The following is a 22,032-nucleotide window of genomic DNA, read 5'->3' as shown; positions in this document are numbered from 1 at the left end:
ACATGCACAAATTTGGCTTGGCATTTCTACATAATTTACCCAGAATTTTCAGGATGTGCCTAAAAAAAGCTACTTGACAGATCTGGCCACCACACTTCAAGGGCTTCCCAAGCACCAAGCACATCTTGTGCTAAACAACCATGTTGTTAGGGAGAATTTTCATAAACGGTTGATTTCCCTTACCTAAAGAGTCCCCCAGCAGCTTTGCTGGATTCCTAGTATTTATTTCTGTTCACCTGGTAAGAGTGTGAGCCTTTTTTCCCACTCTTACATGTGTTTTGCTATGTGTATTTCTATTTCTACTTTCTGTGTGATCTTGGGCACTGGAGCCTCACCTACTCCATGTGCACCACCTTTTGTGTGTGTTACACAGCACCTTCAGTGCAGTAACACAGGGTTGTCTTTGAGACTTCCCCCTGACTCCATTTTTTTGGGGCTGACTACTGTCCCCCAGAAACAGGTAAAGTTGCCATTAACTTTATATAGTCACTTTAAACCACAGACCTAGTACACCCCATTTTACATGGAGTATTGGAAAGGGTTAACTCTTATCCCTTTGTGTCTGTGCCTCTTGGAGCCTTGTTACGCTCCCTTAAAATTAAGACTTGGCTGGTGGCAGTGGTATCTACCCTAACTTTTCTACCGCGATTATCTTATATAAACGTGGTAATGTTTTAGGCTATTATATTAGCCTTGAACATAAACCCGCTTGACCAAATACATTTTATTTTGGTTCCAGCTGGGTTTAGTCACCATTTCTTTTTGTTAAAGTCTTTCTCGTGTTTTTCTCTGCGTGCCAAACCGGGGATGACTCCTTTGTTCGCTGTCTTTTCAAGGGCTTCTGCACAGAAGCCCTCCTTAAGGCGCCTAATAGTCTAGGTAGGCAGGATGTGAGGGAGGGATCTTTGGACCCCTGCCATGGGTTCCCTTGGTAACCCAAGTCGCACTCTTGTCTGATTGGCTAAGGGGACTGGCCTTGCCAGGCCAACCACCCTGCTGTGTGATTGACAGCCAGGCAGTATGAATGGGGGAAAACTGCATAAAAAGCAGGTCCATGGGACAGAGTCGCCACTGGAACGAAAGAACCAACGAGGAACTGGAAGAAGAGGATCCCTACAATGACTGAACCGCCCGGTGAAGCCCTGCTGCAGGTCTGAATCTCCAAATCCGACGACAGAGAAAATCCTCCAGGAAACCTCTTCCCTTGAGCTGGTGGGACCAACCAGTTCACCCAAACTACAAGCCAGGACCCCTCCTCTGGTTGAATTCGCTGTACAGAGCTACAGTGGGCCGGATAGCCAGGACGGTCGGACCCTGCTTGGGTTTTAAGGAGCGTACTTTTTATTTGTTGTTTGGCGCTGCTGCTGGTTTCTTCCCTGGGTAGTGAAGGACCCTCCAGTCTTCCTACTTCTGATCAGTCTGACAGTCGCTTCAGGAACCTTGAGCCTGCAGGAACCACCAGGAACGTCTGCCTAAGCTACAGCCCCCTCTCCGTTATAAGGTACTGTTCAAATTTGGTTGTCCGTATCGGTCAGCCGCGGTGAAAGTGTTTGAAATCTTTCTCCAATCCGAGGGCTTGTCCTTCTCTTCTCTTTGAACTAACTTTTCTACCAACCAACCTCGTCCGGAATCTGTGCCACGAACTTTACCACAAACTACCCTGAACTGTGTGATCTTGAGCAAAAGACTTTTGACCCATTGACTTTGGCCCTAAGCCTTTTGTAGCTGATCTCCTCACTGTAACGCTCTTGTTCAAATTGCCGAGAGTACTTACCTGTTGGTTTTGCCTAATTGCTAGCAACTTTGTCTTTCCCTCCCTTTTAACTTGCTGGAGTGCCATTTTGCTCGCACTTCATTTTGTGAGCTTAACTTGTCTGGAATTTAAGGGAAGTGGTGTGGTGTATTTATGATTGTGATTTTGATCTTGCTTAGAATAGTGAAATGTTATACAACTGTTGAGTAAATAAATATATATTCTTTTACTTAGAAACCTTGTGTCAGTGTTTGCCTGAACCATAGTAATTGCTGTCCTTTGTGTAACTATTTGTACTGCTCACTTACTCTTGAGATAAGTCTGGCTGCTCTGATACTGCTACCACTATAACTGTGTTGTACAGGCTTGTACCAAAGGTGACATTGTACTGTCACTTGTAGTCTTAATTGTGTGTAGTGTTCCCAAAGGGTACTGCATATAGTTCTGCCTAACACATGCTTCCACTAATTATAGTCCTTTCCTCCAACTGCCATCACTGGAAAATGCTTGTTACCATGGAATTTTTTATTTTCCTAGATCAGCTTTCTTTCCAATCCACTGCGAACATTGCAAACGCACCCTTACTTATACGATCACATTCCCTATACCTCAGCCCCTTTACACAGTCCACATTTTCTGTGTGCCCTTTACTATTTCTGCTTTTCACTCTCCCTCACCTTTTACCCTGTTTTCCTTTCTTCTTCTCCTACAGACTGATTACTGTGGGCAAGCAGAGCCACAGTACACCAATTGATCAGTCAAGGTACCAGTGCTATAAGACAACTACGCTGCTGTTTGGCGCAGAATAAAAACCTTATAAGTTAAAATAACATAACACACAGGCAAATGGATAGAGCAGATTCCTCACAAGCTTCCCAAGAAGGTCGCTGGGTCACACAGTAGACATGACTCTTCAGCCTGACCCTAACATGATGGGAAAACAACGTAATATAGTAGACGGCTTCAATGGATTGCTTTTCCTCTGCAGATTCCTCATCTGATAGATATCCTCATCCAGCTCTGCTGCTCGGAAACATTTCGATAGTGGACCTCAACTCGCCCGTCGATCCGTCATGCTCGGTGCTCTATCATCGGCTCTGAACATGACGTCAGGCGTGGTGTTGTGTGTGTGTGTGTGTATATATATATCCAAATGACTGTTATTTCTCCAGTCCATTGGAAAGCACTCCCCCCAGTCATTCAATGTTGATTCAGGAAACCAGTTTTGAAAAAAGTTTCAAAGGTAGTCTTTATTCAATAAAATCGGGCAGCATGTGGCTCGTATAATCCACTAACATCGTGGTTCTCACAGAACATACGGCCCTCGCATAGCGGAGTTAACGTCTCGCGGTTTCCTCACTGTTTGATCACAACAGGTGATCCGTATTACCAAACAGTTAAAATACCTCGTGAGGTACGGTTTAAGACACAGAAAGAGGACTGATTCTGTCGTGTGGTTATCTGTCCGCCATATTTGAATGGGCAAAGCCCAGACATAAAGAAGGGACTAGTTATATACAATTGCTTATATTGAGCCAAAAGTCCACCATCTTACCCTATGAACCCTCTTCTTCAATCATGTTAGTAACCTACAAATACATTACCGAATTGTCATATATTTATGCATATTGTTCGTGAAATGCTACGCTGTGCAGGCATGAGTAAGCAACAATTCAAATATCATTCTCATTTGTATATATCATAGCTGACAGTGGCATATTGAATTACCATGTTTGTGGCTTATTTAGGCAGAGTAAAGTGCATAGTGCAAATCCAGTAAAGTGCATAGTGCATTCAAAGTGCAACATAATCACTTGCTTCAAGACATTCCTATATCAATACCTTAAAGTGCACAGTGCCTCAGTTATTCCTATGTCCGTACAGTAAGGTGTCTAGTGCTAGCAGCCATAGAAGAATCCCACAAACATATGCTAGTGAGTAACCACTGGGTTATAACTATCCGTTATCTGCATCATATATACAAAGAGTCAATTGCTATTCCAGTTGATGTAGTAGTAACAGCCTGCAGCAGTAAAAATACATATAAAACAGAGTATTTACACTGTAAAATCACGGCTGACATATTCGCTTGACTTATTAAAATTCATAAGAATGAGCAAAGGAAGAAAGATTCATCTGTAACCATACTTCCTCATCATTGCCTATTATCACCGTACATTATAAAATTTCACTCAAAATACTTAAAATCACCATAAGTGTACCACTATAAAAACTCAACCCTGAGCCAGGTTTGTACAAACATCAGGGTTAGCACCATATTTTGTACCCTTACGGAGACTAGAAAAAAGCTCTGACCGAACATACCCTAAAGGAACTGATGTACCAACATCGGAGAGGTTATAAATGCAAAAGTCACAGTATACACATACAGTACAAAAGTTGCTCAATAGATCAAGACACGCTAAGAACATGCTTAATACATAGATTCCATTAAGACGTTAACCCAAGAAGGTATACATTTCTTCGTCTATATTATGCCCTCTTGGGTATTTGCTCTCAAAGTCCAAGATGCAACATGTCTCTTTTTGGCGGAGTTTCTTTTCCCTATCTCCGCCTCTTCGATTGTGTTCGATTTTATGAATGCCAAAGAATTGAAAGCCCTCCAGGTTACATTGATGACAGTATGAGAAATGTTTCACCATTGGATAGTTTCGGATCCCGGTTAACAATTGCCCTCACATGCTGCTGAATTCTTATTTTCAGTTTACATTTGGTGCTGCCTATATACCATTTCTGGCATGCACATGACATATATCCAAAGGAAAGGAGGAAAGAGGGAACCGCACTCCCGCGGGCCAAATAAGAGCTCAAAAATGCGGACAAAAGCAAAGAAAACACTGTGTAATGAATACAGATGTTTTTTTATAATAAAAAATGCAAAAATATAACATGGTTAACAGCGAGCAGCAACACATAAACAGACAGAGGCAGGACGCCGTGGTGCACAACCTGCAACACAATGCGTTTCGCGCTACACTGAGCGCTTGATCACGTGGGGCAGGGGAAATGGGTTGTCTGGCATAAATGTAAACAAAACAGGCAGTCCTACAACTCTGTCAATCATTCTCTCAAACAGCCAGAGCAATAGATGGAAACAATCTCAGCCATGTTAGCATGGAGACAGGAGCATGGAGTGCATGGGAGACTGAAGTCAAACCTATAGAGACATAGGATTGGAGGACAAAAACACAATGTTGGTGCATAGTGCGCATATACTGCATATACTGCTAAATATAAAGGAATCCGCATAGTGTTAATGTCGGAATGCACATAAAAATACCATATATACATTGTAGTCAACGAAAGCAAGTATAAAACAGGATGTAACAGTGTAATCCCCGGGTTTCCAACAAACATGCCCACAATAAAAAAAATGTTAGCTGTTAGTAAATGGCTACGTGGAAGAATTGCAGATATTAAATATTAAAATTGGCAAAACAGTGTGCAGCAATGTATAAAAACATACAGGATGAACAATTAATATGGGCAGACCGTAACAACCGAATAAAGATATAGCAGCAGGTAAGTATAATGGTCACAGAGATTATAGAAATATGCAAAGGACTAAAGTGCTAGTGCAGGAATGGAGATGAAATCACCGCCATAGGGGACAGTACAATAATGAGCCAAAATGCAGAGTCACAAATGGAGACCAACCATACCTGAGCATAGGACATAAAAAACATAGCAAGTCCTATAGGAAAAATACTACAAATCTACACAGTTGATTAAAAGAACGGTTGTAAGGAAGATTAAGGAAACCCAAATAGTAATAGTAAAACGAATACATTCCTCGTAGTATAAAATAAAGCAAAAGTTCAATCCACTATAACAATCCAACCAATGCAGCTGATATGGCAGAGGTCACTGCTCATGAAATGGAATCTGGGCATATGATATGCAATACATAATACAAGTACAAGTAATGTTCCAAAGGTAAAGTGCATAAACAGCAGCAGAACGACAGTATGTCATCAAGGCCTCAAATTATCGAGGCCTAGAATAAAGTGCGAGTGCAAAACAGCTGGAACAGTACTAACGATAAAATGCCATAATGGCAATTACCAAGACGCTGTGATTATGTAGACACATAGGAATATGAAGACCAAGAAAGAATTACATCAAACAGATATAGAGATCCATTACATGAGACAGGCAGGACAGACGACCACGAGACTGCAGGCCAAGGCCACAAAAATAAGAAAGCCAAAATCAACCCCTAAATGAAAAAAGAGATACATACCACTCCCCCACAGATTGTGAAAGTAAGCAGCCAAATCACAAGTGAGACAAAATAGTATAGAAAAGTGAAATATGAAATAATCATAGCCAAGGCCAGAAAGACTCATTGAGGAACAAAGTAAGTGTCATAAATAGACATAATCACAAAGGAACGACATAAAGGGAGAAAAAGATCAAAGCCAGTCGTAGGGAGGAACACAAGGAAAAGGGAACTAAGTGCCCAAAAATGTATACATTTCCTCATGCACATTGTGACCCTTAGGGTACCTGGTATCAAAGTCCAAAATGAATCTTGTTTCAAGTTGTCTTAGTTTAAGAACACGATTGCCACCCCTGGGATGAATGGGCACATGTGTCACTGCAAAGAATGTTAACAAATGGAAATTGTTCTTGTGTTCCTGTTTAAAGTGTTTGGCCATGGGGTACGCAGGATTAGAGTTCTTAATGGCTCTGAGATGTTTAAGAATTCTCAATTTGAGTTTACATGTCGTGCTTCCAATGTACCATCTCATACAGGGGCATGAGAGGACATACACCACAAAAGTAGTGTCACAACTGAGTATTTTATCTCATGGTTGGTTTTGCTGACAGAGTGTGCGAATGATTTCAACACAGTGGCATGTGCACAGGCTTTGCATTTCATGCATTTAGTAAAACCCACAGCAGGAGAGGCGGAAAGCCAGGTTGTCGCAGAGGGATTTTTTTCTGCTGGGGACAGAAAACTGGAGACAAGTTTGTCTCTAAGAGAAGTTACACGTTCATATGTCATGGTGGGACGTCTAGAGAATATAGAGCTAAGGTCATTGTCTAGAGTAATGACACGCCAATGTTTCCCGACAATTTAACGGATGTTATTGGAGGCCGTGTCAAACGAGATAATCAATCTGGGTTCATCATTGGTGATAGATTTGACACAATTGATGTCATACAGAAGTTTGTCTCTGGACATTCCATGTGCTTTGGTATAGGCCATTTCAATAGTTTTTTTGTCATACCCTTCTTTCAAAAAGTCAGCAGCTGCCATCGCGCAATTGTGATCAAACCAAGTAATGTTGGTACAGTTCCGACGAAAACTGATGAATTTACCATAGAGAATTGACTTTTTGCATGAAGGAGGGTGACCGCTGTTGGCATGAAGGGGCAAACCAGTATTGGAGTGTTTCTTGTGAAGTGCCGTGTGGATACCTGAGCTATCAAGCATAACAAGGATATTCAGATAGATAATTTCAGTTTGACTATGGCATTCCGTAAAGCTGAGATTGGCCTTGTTGGTGTTAATACTGTTGATGTCATGATGCCCGCTCCCGGGGAGCCGGTTCAAGCCCTGCGTCCCCGAAAGCGGACACCCAGTCCCCAAGGAAGGACCCAGCAACCCCATATAGGGGCCCTTTGGACAGTGTCCTGGCGCCTATGGCGCCAGGCTCATAAAAGACATCAGTCCTGGCGCCACAGGCACCAGGCTCATTATGGGAGTGCTTGGGTGCACTTACCTGATGCAGACCATGCTGCAGGATCCCAGCCTCCTTGAGGCCTGAAAGGAACTACTTTACCTGTGGGACTAATTTACCATCCGGGCGTGGTCGGGGAAGGATACATACCTGATTGGAGGAAGGATGCATACCTGGAACTTCTTCCAAGGCTATTTAAACCCCACCCGAACGGCCACACGTGCTTCGCGTTGTTCTGCATCTAGCAGCTGGACGCTCACCGTGTCTGATCGTGCATCCTGACTTCTGCCACGCCTGCCAGCATCCTGGATCACCTGCAAAGGAAGAGAAGAAGAGAACAGAAGAAGGAAAAGTCCTTACCTGCTAAATCCGCATCCCGGAGACATCTCGCTGACAATCCTGAAAAGGAAGACTTTTATTAAAAAGCTCATCGCGTCGATCGCTGCAGCGCCGCATTCCACTCACCTTTACAGGGCGCCTCCATGTTCAGCAGCGATCATCTGGATTTGCAGTCACGCCCCAGCGCCTAGGGAGAAAAAGACCAGAACAAAAGGTGAGAGAGAGAAGGGAACAAGGAAAGCTAAATCTCCATGTTAAGACTTACCTGTTGATTCATTCCCTCTTCATTTCGGGTCCGCGCCGCATCCTGGCATTTCCGGACCCCGGCCCCTAAGGGGAAAAAGAGACATCAGCGTTAATGAGCGAATGAAAAGACATTACCAAAAAAAGCACATTAAAGACTTACCTGATTTCTACAAGGATTTCACCTCTCATCTCGGGTCGGTGCCTGTTCCCCGGCATTCCGTACACCGGCCCATATGGGGAAAAAGACACTAGCATTAGTACATTAATGCATGGACACGGGGAACCTCTTATCAAAAAAATTACCTGGAAGCCAAGCAAGTTTGGTTCTCACCAATCCGAAAATCCAGTGAAGTAACTGGATACCAACGCGCCCCTGCATCAGAAGCAGGATGGAGAGCTCGTCCTTCCAGACCCTAAGGTGAGACGCTACGAGGAATCACAGAAGGGTTTCGAGGAGGGTGAGAGGGGAAGGTGGGAGGCCGATTGCATTACCCCGCAGACAGTTAATCCCCTATTTTCGCCTACAGAAGGATACTTCTGCGAGCCAGACAGGCCAGATTTGGGGGCCCGGTCCAGTCCGTCTTCCGAACCCTGCCCATCACCTTAGAAGAGGTCACAGCAGCGCGAACCAGGCCAGCGCCTCCGTGGGAGTCAGGTGAGCGTTACAGAACGCGAAGCCTTCCTACAAATTCCCACCCAGGCGCTATGGAAAGTTCTGAGACTGATCAGTTGGCCCAATTACTGGGGGAATTACAGGCCGAAGTACATGCCGCTCGTCAAGAGACTAATGCCCTCAGGAGGGAATTAATAATATCAAAGGAAAGAACTGATGACCTGGCCAGACAGCTTTTGCAAGGTCAAGCTGGGCAAACTCCTCTACCCGGTTCCGGAGGGAACCCCGCTCTTATGGTTTCCAGTAACCCTGTGCAGATTAATCTACCTGGAAACATGCCGCTGGCCCCACCCGAACGCTTTGCTGGGGACCCCAAACGATTCGCTGTATTCATGAATCAGTGTCGTTTGCACTTCCTATGCAGACCTGGGGCCTTCCCTAATGATCAGACCAAGGTAGCCTTTGTATTGTCATATCTCAGCAGCTGCGCTGCCGATTGGTCAGTTCCACTGGTTACTCAAGATGACTCGATTCTCTGTGATTTTCAAAGGTTTCAAGCAAGCATGGAAAGGTTGTTTGCTCGACACTCTCAGGGGCAGGCTCTGGATGACGAACTTCTATCCCTGCGACAGGGCAATCAGGACCTCCTATCCTATATTGCAACCTTTAATAGACTAATTGTGGAAACGGGATGGCCAGAGGATAAAAGAGTCACGTTGTTTTATCGAGGCCTACGCGGAGAACTTAAAGATGTCTTGGCCCAAGTTGTAAATCTGCCCCAAGAAAGCACTGAGTATATAGACTTGGTGGTCCAATTGGATCACAGACTTCAAAACAGAAAAGCAGATCGGTCCAGGTTTGAGACCGGGGTGTTGGTCAAGACCCATGCTAATACCAAGGGAGTTGATGTCTCTGAGCCTATGCAAATTGGAGGGGTTAAAGGACCCTTAACTCAAAAGGAACGTGAAAGGAGGCGGCAGTTAAAATTATGTCTTTATTGTGGGAATTCTGGACACTTTCTACGAGATTGCCCGGCAAAACCGCCCCGAAAGGCGGTAGGAGCCGCTGATAAAAACCATGAAGACTCTGTTTCGGGGAACGACTCTGCCCGACAAGTGTAGGGGTCCGCTTGCCGAGCTTGAAAACTAACTCTCAGACCTCGCATTTCATTGTGCCAATGGTTCTCGTAGATCCAGAACAGCCTAAGCGATTGCATGCAATAAAGGCATACATCGATAGTGGGGCTATTGGAAACTATGTGGATCGTGAATTGGTCTCTAGGATTAACCTCCCTCTCCGTCCTAAAACCAGCAAATATGTCATCACCACAGTCGATGTAACTGAAATTGCCTATGGACCGGTAACACATTTCACTACTGAGGTGACTCTTATTGGTCCCGACGGCCATCGGGAGGGTGTTGTGTTTGATGTAATCAAGGCTCCACAGTTTCAGGTTATTCTTGGAATCCCTTGGTTAGAGACACATAATCCTCGAATTGATTGGCGAGTTAAGAGAATAACCTTCCCGGATTGTACACAAACCTGCTACCCAGAAAACCTGAAGATTAATCTAGTATCTGTAACCTCTGCCTCCATCCAACTACCTCCGAAATACCAAGACTTTCAGGACTTCTTCCAAAAGGAACAGGCCAACACGTTACCTCCTCAAAGATCGTACGATTGCCAAATCGATCTGGTGCCCGGTGCACAACCCCCTTGTAGCAGGATTTATGTCCTTACCGAACCTGAGAATCTGCATTTGAGACAATATTTGGATCAATAACTAGCTAATGGTTTTATTCGCCCGTCAAAGTCCCCGGCATCCTCGGCTTTGTTCTTCGTGCCCAAAAAAGAAGGCGACCTTAGAACTTGTATCGATTACCGTGCATTGAACCAGATAACGGTTAAAAACCATTATCCTCTGCCTCTGATCCCTGAACTCCTTGACCAGCTGAAGGACGCTTGCATATACACCAAGTTAGATCTCCGGGGGGCTTATCATCTGGTACGAGTTAAAGAAGGCGACGAATGGAAAACTGCCTTCCGTACTAAATACGGATTATTCGAGTACCAGGTGATGCCTTTCGGATTGTGTAACGCGCCGGCTGCCTTCCAATACTTCATGAATGATGTGCTTCTGGAACTCATCGATGTTCGTGTTGTCGTATATATCGATGACATTCTGGTGTACTCCTCTTTGGAATCTGATCACAGAAAACACGGCAGGGCAGTACTTGAAAAACTGCGCCAACACAAACTATTTGCTAAATTGGAGAAATGTGTTTTCCATACCACAGAAGTCGAGTTTCTAGGTTTCATCCTGACACCCAAAGGAGTCCGAATGGACTCAAGAAAAGTGGATGCCATCCTCAAATGGCCATCACCTAGCTCTGTAAAAGGGGTTCAAAGGATGCTCGGCTTTGCCAATTTCTATCGCAGGTTTATCCCGGAATTTTCACGCGTGGTACAACCCATTACTGCACTCTTGAGGAAAAATAAACGTTTTGAATGGTCTGAAGAAGCCGAGCAGGCCTTTCAGGATTTAAAAGCTAAGTTTACCTCCGCACCTATATTGAAACACCCGCGTCCAGATCTCCCTTATGTCGTCGAGACTGACGCATCCAGCCTAGCCATGGGAGCTGTCCTGTCCCAAACAGATCCCGAAACCAACCAACTTTATCCCGTAGCATTTTGGTCCAGAAAATTCTCGGCACCCGAGGTTAATTATGCAATCACGGACAAAGAACTGTTAGCCATTAAGTCCGCTTTTAAAGCCTGGCGGCATTATCTGCTTGGCGCTCGACATACCATCACAGTGATCACTGATCACCGGAATTTACAGTATTTGAAAACCGCCAAGGATCAGTCATCACGGCAGCTCCGATGGGCTTTGTTTTTCGCTGAATTTGATTTCGTGATTACCTATCGACCTGGCTGCAAGAATGGCAAAGCAGACGCCTTATCCCGAATTGGAATGGGAGAATCTGATACAAACTCAGAACCAGTACCAATAATTCCCGAACAGAGGATTCTAGGCATGACTTCGTGACAGACGCTTGAAGACATTCAAGCCAGAGTGAAAAAACTCCTGGACCCTACAACCTTACAGGAATGGATACAAAAGGGATCAGACTTTACCATAGATAATGGTTTACCTTATTTCCAAGGACGCTTATTCCTGCCACATAAGGAATTACACGAACTAGTTATTTCCGGTTATCATGATACATTAATAGAGGGACACCCCGGTATTGCCAAGACAGAGGAAAAGGTGAAACGACAATTTTGGTGGCCCTCTTGGCGAAAAGATGTTAAATCTTTTGTGATGTCCTGTGGTGTTTGCGCCCAAAATAAAAGTCAAAAGAAAAGACCAGCCGGTCTCCTTCAACCTCTAGACATACCACCAGCATCCTGGCACACCCTATCAATGGATTTTATTACAGACCTGCCTCCTTGTTCGGGGTACAATACTATTCTGGTAATTGTGGATTTGTTTTCCAAAAGGGCCCACTTTATTCCTTTGAAAGGTTTACCTTCAGCTTCTGTCCTAGCCAAAGAATTCCTCGAAAATATTGTTCGTCTACATGGATTCCTATCTATACTAATCTCTGACCGGGGAAGCCAATTAATTTCCCACTTCTGGCGCAAATGTTGTCAAATGGCGCAGATCAACGTAAGATTATCGACCAGTCACCACCCCCAGACCGATGGTCAGACCGAGAGGACAAATCAGACCCTTGAACAGTACTTACGGTGCATGTTACAGCAATCTGAAAGCAACTGGAAAGACATTCTTTGGATAGCCGAATACGCATATAATAATTCGGTACACTCAGGAACTGGCCACAGTCCTTTTTATACTTTGTTTGGGCATCACCCTCGAACCTCAAACCTTGACTCACCTCAGAACCTCGGAATGCCTGCAGTAGAACATCTGCATTCTACAATTACCCAAGCCTTCAAAGAGGCAACTACGCATTTACAACAAGCCAAGAGAAAATACAAGGAGAATGCTGATCTACATCGGAGTGAAGCACTTCCGTATCAGATTGGCGATCAAGTGTGGTTAGCTACCAGACATTTACCACTCAAAGGGCCTCGAACTTTTAACCCAAAATATCTGGGACCTTATTCTATTACGGCAATAATTAACCCAGTGGCTGTTAAACTTGATTTACCAGCTAGTATGCGAATTCACCCTGTTTTTCATGTGTCACTTCTGAAACCAGTGGTACCCGGAACCCGACTACTCAAACCTCCAGAACCTATTCTAATAGATGGGGAGCCCGAATTCGAAGTGAAGACCATTTTAGACTCAAAAATGTTTAGGTCAAAACTGTTCTACCTAATTGATTGGAAGGGGTACGGACCTCAGGAGAGGTCGTGGGAACCCAGCGACCATGTGCATGCACCTCGATTAGTCAGGAAATTCCACCGACTCTTCCCAAACAAACCAAAACCCCCGGAGGGAACAACCTTGGGAGGGTCCTTGGGGGGGGGAGTGCTGTCATGATGCCCGCTCCCGGGGAGCCGGTTCAAGCCCTGCGTCCCCGAAAGCGGACATCCAGTCCCCAAGGAAGGACCCAGCAACCCCATATAGGGGCCCTTTGGACAGTGTCCTGGCGCCAGGCTAATAAAAGACATCAGTCCTGGCGCCATAGGCGCCAGGCTCATTATGGGAGTGCTTGGGTGCACTTACCTGATGCAGACCATGCTGCAGGATCCCGGCCTCCTTGAGGCCTGAAAGGAACTACTTTACCTGTGGGACTAATTTACCATCTGGGCGTGGTCGGGGAAGGATACATACCTGATTGGAGGAAGGATACATACATGGAACTTCTTCCAAGGCTATTTAAACCCCACCCGAACAGCCACACGTGCTTCGCGTTGTTCTGCATCTAGCAGCTGGACGCTCACCGTGTCTGCTCCTGCATGCTGACTTCAACCACGCCTGCCAGCATCCTGGATCACCTGCAAAGGAAGAGAAGAAGAGAACAGAAGAAGGAAAAGTCCTTACCTGCTAAATCCGCATCCCGGAGACATCTCACTGACAATCCTGAAAAGGAAGACTTTTATTAAAAAGCTCATCGCGTCGATCGCTGCAGCGCTGCATTCCACTCACCTTTACAGGGCACCTCCATGTTCAGCAGCAATCATCCGGATTCGCAGTCACGCCCCAGCGCCTAGGGAGAAAAAGACAAGAACAAAAGGTGAGAGAGCGAAGGGAATAAGGAAAGCTAAATCTCCATGTTAAGACTTACCTGTTGATTCATTCCCTCTTCATTTCGGGTCCGCGCCGCTTCCTGGCATTTCCGGACCCCGGCCCCTAAGGGGAAAAAGAGACATCAGCGTTAATGAGCGAATGAAAAGACATTACCAAAAAACGCTCATTAAAGACTTACCTGATTTCTACAAGGATTTCACCTCTCATCTCGGGTCGGTGCCTGTTCCCCGGCATTCCGTACCCCGGCCCCTATGGGGAAAAAGACACTAGCATTAGTACATTAATGCATGGACACAAGGGGAACCTCTTATCAAAAAATTACCTGGAAGCCAAGCAAGTTTGGTTCTCACCAATCCGAAAATCCAGTGAAGTAACTGGATACCAACGCGCCCCTGCATCAGAAGCAGGATGGAGAGCTCGTCCTTCCAGACCCTAAGGTGAGACGCTACGAGGAATCACAGAAGGGTTTCGAGGAGGGTGAGAGGGGAAGGTGGGAGGCCGATTGCATTACCCCGCAGACAGTTAATCCCCTATTTTCGCCTACAGAAGGATACTTCTGCGAGCCAGACAAGCCAGATTTGGGGGCCCGGTCCAGTCCGTCTTCCGAACCCTGCGCATCACCTTAGAAGAGGTCACAGCAGCGCGAACCAGGCCAGCGCCTCCGTGGGAGTCAGGTGAGCGTTACAGTTGACAAATGATAGCCAATCACTTTCCGTGCCCTTCCAAATTATAAAAACTTTGTCAATGTACCGCCACCAGGAAACCATCTGGGTGGGAAAATAGATGAAAGTAAATCAGACAAGAAAGTAGCCTCCCACTACCCCATTGTAAGATTGGCATAAAACGGGGCAAATGTACTGCCTATGGCAGTACCCCTGACTTGACGGAAAAAAGACCCCTCAAACAAAAAAACATTGTTACTCAGACAGAATAAAAGCATATCCAAAATCATAGCGCTGTGTCCAAAGTAATTAAGTGAGCGGGTGTCCAAATAATACTTACATGCATTAATTCTGACAGTGTGGTTAATAGAAGTGTATAAAGAGACTACATACAGAGTTGCCAGAATAAGACCCTCTTCCCAAGGTGTATTGGTGATATGTTGTAAAAAATCCTTAGTATCCCTCAGGTAGGATGGCAACACTGATACAAATGGAAAGAGTGTTTCGTCAATGAATTGAGCCAGATGTTCTAATAATGATCCACACAAGGTGACAATAGGCCTACCAGGGGGATGTTTAAGTGATTTGTGTGTTTTGGGAAGAAAATAAATAGTGGGTATAGTGTGGCATACAGGGATGAGGAATTTGATAAAATCATCCTCTAATAGATCTTCACTGGCCCACTTGGTACAGAGAGCAGTGAATTCTGCTCGTATTTCTGAAAAAGGATCTTTGGAAAGCTTAGTATAACGTAGAAGGTCGCGCAACTGCCGATTGGCCTCGGCCACATACTTCGTTCTGTCTTGGATCACGATGTTAGAACCTTTATCGGCTGGTTTAATAACAATATTGGATAGTTGTTGGAGTTTGCCAATAGCCAAGCGTTGTGCAAAAATGAGATTCTGCTTGATGATGCTGGTTTTTTGCCGCAATCTTCTAAAATCACTTACACAGAGATATACCACGTCACTATGCCCTATACCTCAGTTCCTTTTTTCCATGCGGTTGCACACTGCTTCAGGAATATGACATTGAGTCTTCGACTCAGCTTTTTGACTAAATTCATCACATTTTCTTCATAAAACCTCGATTGCGAGGTCCGCTCCCTGGAATTCGGCTTTAAAAGGTGCACTTACTGCCATTACAAAAGGTGGGTGACCGACCTGCATGACATTTGTCTGTGGTGCCTGGGTATGGATCACAACATGGAGGGATTTGCGCTGTGCTCCAAAATGAATTCAAAATTCATTTGTGAGCGGTCCGTGAACTTGCTTTGGGCCGATCTCCGGGGTGGTCGCTCATCTGGGCCTGCGACGCCGAGACGGAAGGGCCCACCCCTGGTAAAAGAGAAGGAAAAGCATCAGCGAAAGGCCAAAAAGCGGTCACACTTGAGGAGCCACTCTTCCACTCTTCCTCGTCTTCATTGCGTAAGAAAAAGGAGTTGCCTACCGCCACCGACACAGGTTCAGCTTGTCGCTGGAAAAAGCTAACCCTCGGCTGGACCAACCACTCGAGAAGAGTGGGAACATTTAAAAAAAAAAATGTTAGACATGTTTAAGACTCTGCAGTTAATGGTACCAACCACACACCCCCCATGAGCAGCAAGCCTCAGTGGCAAAAGCGGCGCTCAGCAATCCCGACCCCACGCATGCCAAACCATCGTCGGCATCAGAGAATCCTTCGGTCTCAATGCCGAAAAGGCGCTTAAACCATCGGCGTCCGGTCGTACTCGAGAGCGTCGAGAGGCTGACATTCCTGATGTCACAGTAGTACCCAAGCCTCGACAGGCGTGGCCGACCGTTTCATTGGCGGCGAAAGAAAATCCCTTGGCGCTGACTATTGGTGACGGATCTTTCATCACGCTCTCCAGATCCAGATTCTTCGGGTCCATGGCATCGCTTTCCGATGCCGACCACGGCGATGACCAGGGGGACAACGATCCCATGTATACAGGGTCGGGGGGTTTCCATTTTTTTCAACAACCAAGCAGACCTGTTGGATTACACAATGCCAGCGGCCTAGTCACGTCTCCAGATGTGAAACTTCAGAAGGGTCAGCCCTACACCCACACTCATGCGTCCCGGGAGGATAGCTCAGTGGCAACGTGCTCGCCTTGGAAGCAAAATGACACAAAGCAACACAGGTTCGATCCCCGGGTCCACGCTTGGAAACCTCTGGGTATTTAAGCGCGTTAGAAATATGCAACTAAGACAACAACAACGAAATATTCTGTAGCAGCGCCTCGATGCCCCAGGGCTGTGTGAGCGCTTTAAAGATGCAAATAAATAAATGCTAAGTTTAGGGCCCTAGTAGAAAGGGTAGTAGACACCCTATTTTTGAAGTCCTCCTCAGTGCCTGCTCAGGGCTACGAGTTGACAGACATCTTAGATGAAGGCTCTGTGACTAAGCAGAACATGCCACTTAATCCGGCAATTGCAGACCCCCTAGCCTCCTTGTGGCAACCTACCTGCTCCATCTCCCCGGTCAACTCTTTACAGGGAAGTACAGGCTGGCAAGAGGAGATCCGTATTTCCTGGCTTCTCACCCTTCTCCAGAAGGGCTGCTTGTGCAAGCAGCCACAATCACCACCAGACCTGTGTCATCCACTTCGAATCTGAGAGGGTAAAAGGTTGATGCAATGGCCAAGAAGGTCGCTACTTCTGGCAGCATGGCATTAAAAGCCACCAATGTGGCCTGTGGATTTGCAAAATACTCTGTGGAGCAGGCAGCACAGTACATCCCCGAAGGTGAAATGCGGGATGGGTTTACATGGCTGGTGGAAGATGGGAAGGAGGTAGCCAAGCAGTTGTTGCAGATGGGCCTGAACGTGGCCAACTGTGTCAGCCTTTCAATGGGGTCGGCGGTAGTATTGAGAAGGCAAGCTTATCTCAAAACCTGTGGATTCTCCCTGAACGTCCAAAATAGGCTACTGGACTTGCCTTTCGAGGAAGAGTTTCTTTTTGGACAGAAGGCTTATGACTCTGCGGGTAAGTTTAAAGAGTCTAAATTTGCAGCCAAATCGCTGGGTCTAGCTGCGCAGCCGGCCAAACCTGATTTCAGCTTTGCTTCCAGGGGCAGAGGCTACAGGCGCTATGTGGCAGGAAAGCACAGCTCCCACAGGCCTGGCATGGGCAGAACCGTTTCTCGCATTCCCGGAAGGGGCAGCAGGGCTTCCAGAGGCCAGCAGACAGCGACGGGTCGGCACGGCCCTCTTAAGGCGCTTTGATTTACCCTCCCACGACTTACCAGTTGGTGGATGATTGGCAGAACACTGGCCCCAGTGAGAGGACATTACCTCCGATGCCAAAGCCCTGCAGCTCTTTCGGTGGGGTTATTGTTTGCCCTTCTTAAGAACACCACTGGACAGACCCCCACCGCCTCCAATCCAACCGGGACAGGAGGTCCAGGAAGAACTGCGAGCCCTGTTGTTGAAGGGTGCCATGGAAGAGGTACCTCCTGATCAGAAAGGGTCGGGTTGGTCTCCGTCCCATTCTGAACCTCAGGGCCTTGAACAAGTTTCTGAGGAAAGACAAATTCAAGATGGTGACGTTGAGAGAAATTCTTCATGCTGTCAAACCTCAGGACTGGCTGGTGTCAATAGATCTGCAGTACGCTTATTTGCATGTACTGATAGATCGAAAGCACAAGAAGTTCCTGAGGTTCCTAATAGGGGACAAGCACTACCAGTTCAATGTGCTTCCCTTTCGGTTGACCTCCGCTCCAAGGTTCTTCACCAAGCTGATGGCGGTAGTCGTAGCACACCTCAGGAGATCCGGGGTACATGTATTTACTTACTTGGACGACTGGCTGATCCGAGGGAAGTCGCCGGGGCAGGTCTTGTCTTGTATTTTTCTAGTGCCAGAGGACAGGCTGTGCATGAGATCCCTACAATGGCTCCTAAGATGTCAACTTTACAGGTAATGGTACGCATCTTGATGGGCTTCCTTCCTCCACTGCAACTCATGACTGCTGATTTTACAGAGTAAATTTTGAGATGCAGTTTGGTCATGAAAGAGGCATAAGCATTCACCAGGGCCTGTAGGGCCCTGGGAGTTCTGGCCATAAGCACTGTACAGTCGGCATAGGCCAAGACTGGGAATGGTCTACCCCCCACTCTCAAAAAGTCCACAGCTGTATTCAACAAGGCCTGAAACAGCCCATTAATATATAACGTAAAAAGTATGGGGGCCAATACGCACTTTTGGCGTACTCCCAATATAACCTCAAACCATTCAGTTCACCTCCCCCCTGGTCCAAACCAAACATTAGCTTTAGTGTTCGAGTGGATCTCTCGCAGAACTTCCAAGATGTCAGACAGACGCCCCATGGACTCAAGCACGGCCCACAACTTTGCACGATTTACCTTATCAAAGGCTGTGCTTAAATCCACTTCTCCCTTACAAAAGACAAAGTTTGAAACCAATTGATACAGATTGAGCACCTGCTCCATGTTGCCCAAGCCCAGGCGAAAACCAAATTGTATATCCGTCAAGATGTTCATCTCCTTAATACAGGACTCCAATTGACCCAGCAACACCCGACCAAAAATTTTGAACACTGTATCGTATAAAGAAATGGGGCGATAAGATGAACGTTTGGTAATGTCCCCCTTTTTGAAAATGGAAAATATAGTTGGTCTTCCACGATTGTGGGTAATGGCCTGAACATAAGCAAGCATTGAGTGCTGTAGTCAACAGGGGGCCCATAGGTCAATTTGGCTCATAAAGAGGTCGCAGGTATGGCATGTGGGCCAGGAGCTAGATTACGGGACTGTTTCCAAATTGCGTTGGTCACTTCCTCCAGGGAAAAAAGCAATGCCACACCCACACATTGCTTGTCTTCTCTGATTCGGCCATCATGAAACAGGGTTCCAAAATAAGAGACCCAATCAGCGGCCCCCACATGGGTTCCTGATGGGCCTTGTGTGCCCTTGTCCTGAGAGCCCCTTGATACAAAATCCCAGAAACCCTTTGCATCATTTACCCTGATGGCCTCCAAAAATTCTTCCCAAGCTGTGACCTCCAACTCCAATTTACTCTGCTCGATCGTCCTGCGGTAGAGAGTATGCGCCTGAGCAATGCAGCGTCTATCCGCAGTAGGACGTTTTAGAGCATTTAAAAGAGCCAGTTTTGCCTGCCTACATTTTTGGTCAAACCAGCACCGCTTACAAGCTGTTCCTATTGGTCTGGGGTCCATTGAAAAGCCCCATGTGAGTGCCTCCAGCATTCCCACAAAGCGCCACCACTACCCGCTGACTGTTTGATTCATCTAGAATCCCCATCAGTGGAATTTGTTGTGTAGCTAGTATTTTCCAGTGCAAGCCAGAGGCCAGAATGTTTAATTCTACTATGGGATACCACGTCACTTTCTACTTGACACAAAAGACTAGATGCACATTCCACCACATCTGTTAAGCCCTTCATAGTTAGAACCAAAGGGTAATGATCACAGTTCCCTACCACAGCAGCGTTGAAACTCTGTATACATTTCCAGAGATCCAATGTGAGGCAGAAATAATCACAGTTTATCCTGCCTCCAGGCCCTTTTGAGACAAACAATTATCATTTTGTGCAAAGAGGAGCCTTTCACTACAAAGGCCATCCCCTACCTTCTTGGAGTTTGGTGCTATCAGGCTATACTCAGGAATGCACATGCCCTTTGAACCTGCTCTGCTGCCACTGCAGGCATGGGCTGAGGGAGTCAGATGACAGTGCCAGCTGAGCCATATGGGTGCACCATGCTTTTAGAAGATTGCATTTTATGAACGGGTGTTTGATCAGCAGTGCCCCCTTTCAGAGGCAGAATTTCCAGGGTTTTATGTAGTAAAAAATCTGAAATGTTCACCCTATACCAACCTGACAGTTGACCATTCTGTGATAGTCCGCTCCGGATTACTTTAGTTTCCCAGAACCAATGGAGAGAATCTACGCTAAGGCAGATGGCGTATCCTGGGGACAGGATCAGACCGGGTCCAGTCAGAAAGTACAAGGAAAGTTGCTGAAGTGAGTCAGAGACTCTAAATTAGAGTGCTTCAATCTGTGGGGCGTGCCCGCCTGGGGGGTGGAGGGGCGCGAGAGCCCAACATTAAATGTAAAAAAAGAAAATTCACGGGCGGAAACCCCCCACCCCCCATACCCTCATTGATTGGTTCAGGCTCCCTCGCTGCGGTCTGTAGCTATGGCATTTTTGTGGGAAATATTTATGCCCCTCCACTTAAAAAATTCACCAGCTCCCACTGAACCTCAGACTGTGTTGGGAACTGGGTGGGGGGAGCCCAGGGACTGTGGTGGGTGCAGAATGGGTGGGAGCACTGGGATAGTGTTGGAAGCGTGGTGGGGAGAGCCCAGGGTCTGTGATGGGGTGGGAAGAGCCCAGGGACTGCGTAGGAGTGGGATGAGGAGCCCAGCGACTGTAATGGGAGCAGGTGGGGGAGCCCAGGGACTATACTGGGAGTAGGGTGCAGTGACGACGCGCAATAGTTCATAGCCATTTGTACATACTGTCTATTTGGCATTTTTTCGGGGGGGGGGGGGCTGCATGCGCAAATTTTGCTCAGGACGGGCCCAGGCCAAAAAAGTTTGAAGACCACTGCTCTGAATCCTCTTTATTAGTAGAACCAGTTGTTGAGATTAGCATAGCAACAGATGCGACATCAGCACCATTTCAAGATCCTAGAGTTAGTATCCAGGTTGGTGGGATGACTTCTATCAAGACCAACACAGGTATGAGTTGAAGGCCTACCTAAAGTAACAGAGGCAGCGACAGCCAGCAAGAATCCCTTGATGAAGAGGGAGAAATACACACCTGCCCGTTCCATGATTTGTCGCAGGCGAGACTGATAAACCTAGCAGACCTCTAGTGCAGAAGTGGGAATTACACACTTGCCCATTTCAAACCCGGAGGACACAGATGGCCCAATTGCCACAGGAGGCCATTACCATCAGGAGGTGACACAACCTAGACTCGGCAACTGAACTACGGCCGGGGTCTTGGATGACCAGTCCCCAGCACAATTAAAGAAGTTCCTAGAGAAACTATTTCTCTGAGACTGTGAGTGGCTATTGTGGACATTCGCATGGGATGATCACCCAAGAAATCTTGCTTTCTATTCTATGGCCTGGGCTTTTAGACTTGGCACGCTAGGTCCTTCCCAGGTAGGGAATACTCAGTTTTTGTTTCTTCAATCCTCACACTTGTTTGCTGATAGAAACTACCCATGTTTTGTTGTACAGAAAAAACCTCAGTCCTTTTGGAGTTTTCCCAACCCATCCTTCTCATTCTTATTTTGTAAAGGTGTGCTGGCCTTCTGGTTGTTGATAGATCCAACCTGGGAAATGAGACAGTGGGCAGGAGGAAAGGCGGCAGAGGGAGCATTTGTAATTGTGCATATTACTTGGCTGCTGCCCTGAGGGCAGTATTGTATTATACCTAGAAGTGTGCAACTTCCTTTGGATTGTTGTTAAAACTGTTGAGAACTAAAAATG

At 46.3% G+C, this 22,032-nt stretch overlaps 1 protein-coding gene across 5 annotated transcripts in view; it reads left to right on the top strand.

The window, feature by feature from the left end:
• The window catches only part of LOC138472640 (putative 4,5-dihydroxyphthalate dehydrogenase), a 2,792,617-nt gene that overhangs the window by 1,684,067 nt on the left and 1,086,518 nt on the right, over positions 1–22,032 (top strand). The gene's annotated exons all lie outside the window — the stretch shown is intronic.

Source organism: Ambystoma mexicanum, chromosome 8 (genome assembly GCF_040938575.1).
Source record: "Ambystoma mexicanum isolate Mex_15411 chromosome 8, UKY_AmexF1_1, whole genome shotgun sequence".
In the NCBI taxonomy this organism is placed as follows: Eukaryota; Metazoa; Chordata; class Amphibia; order Caudata; family Ambystomatidae; genus Ambystoma; species Ambystoma mexicanum.
The sequence above is the reverse complement of the archived record's forward strand: the minus strand, read 5'-3'. Positions and strand labels throughout refer to the sequence as shown.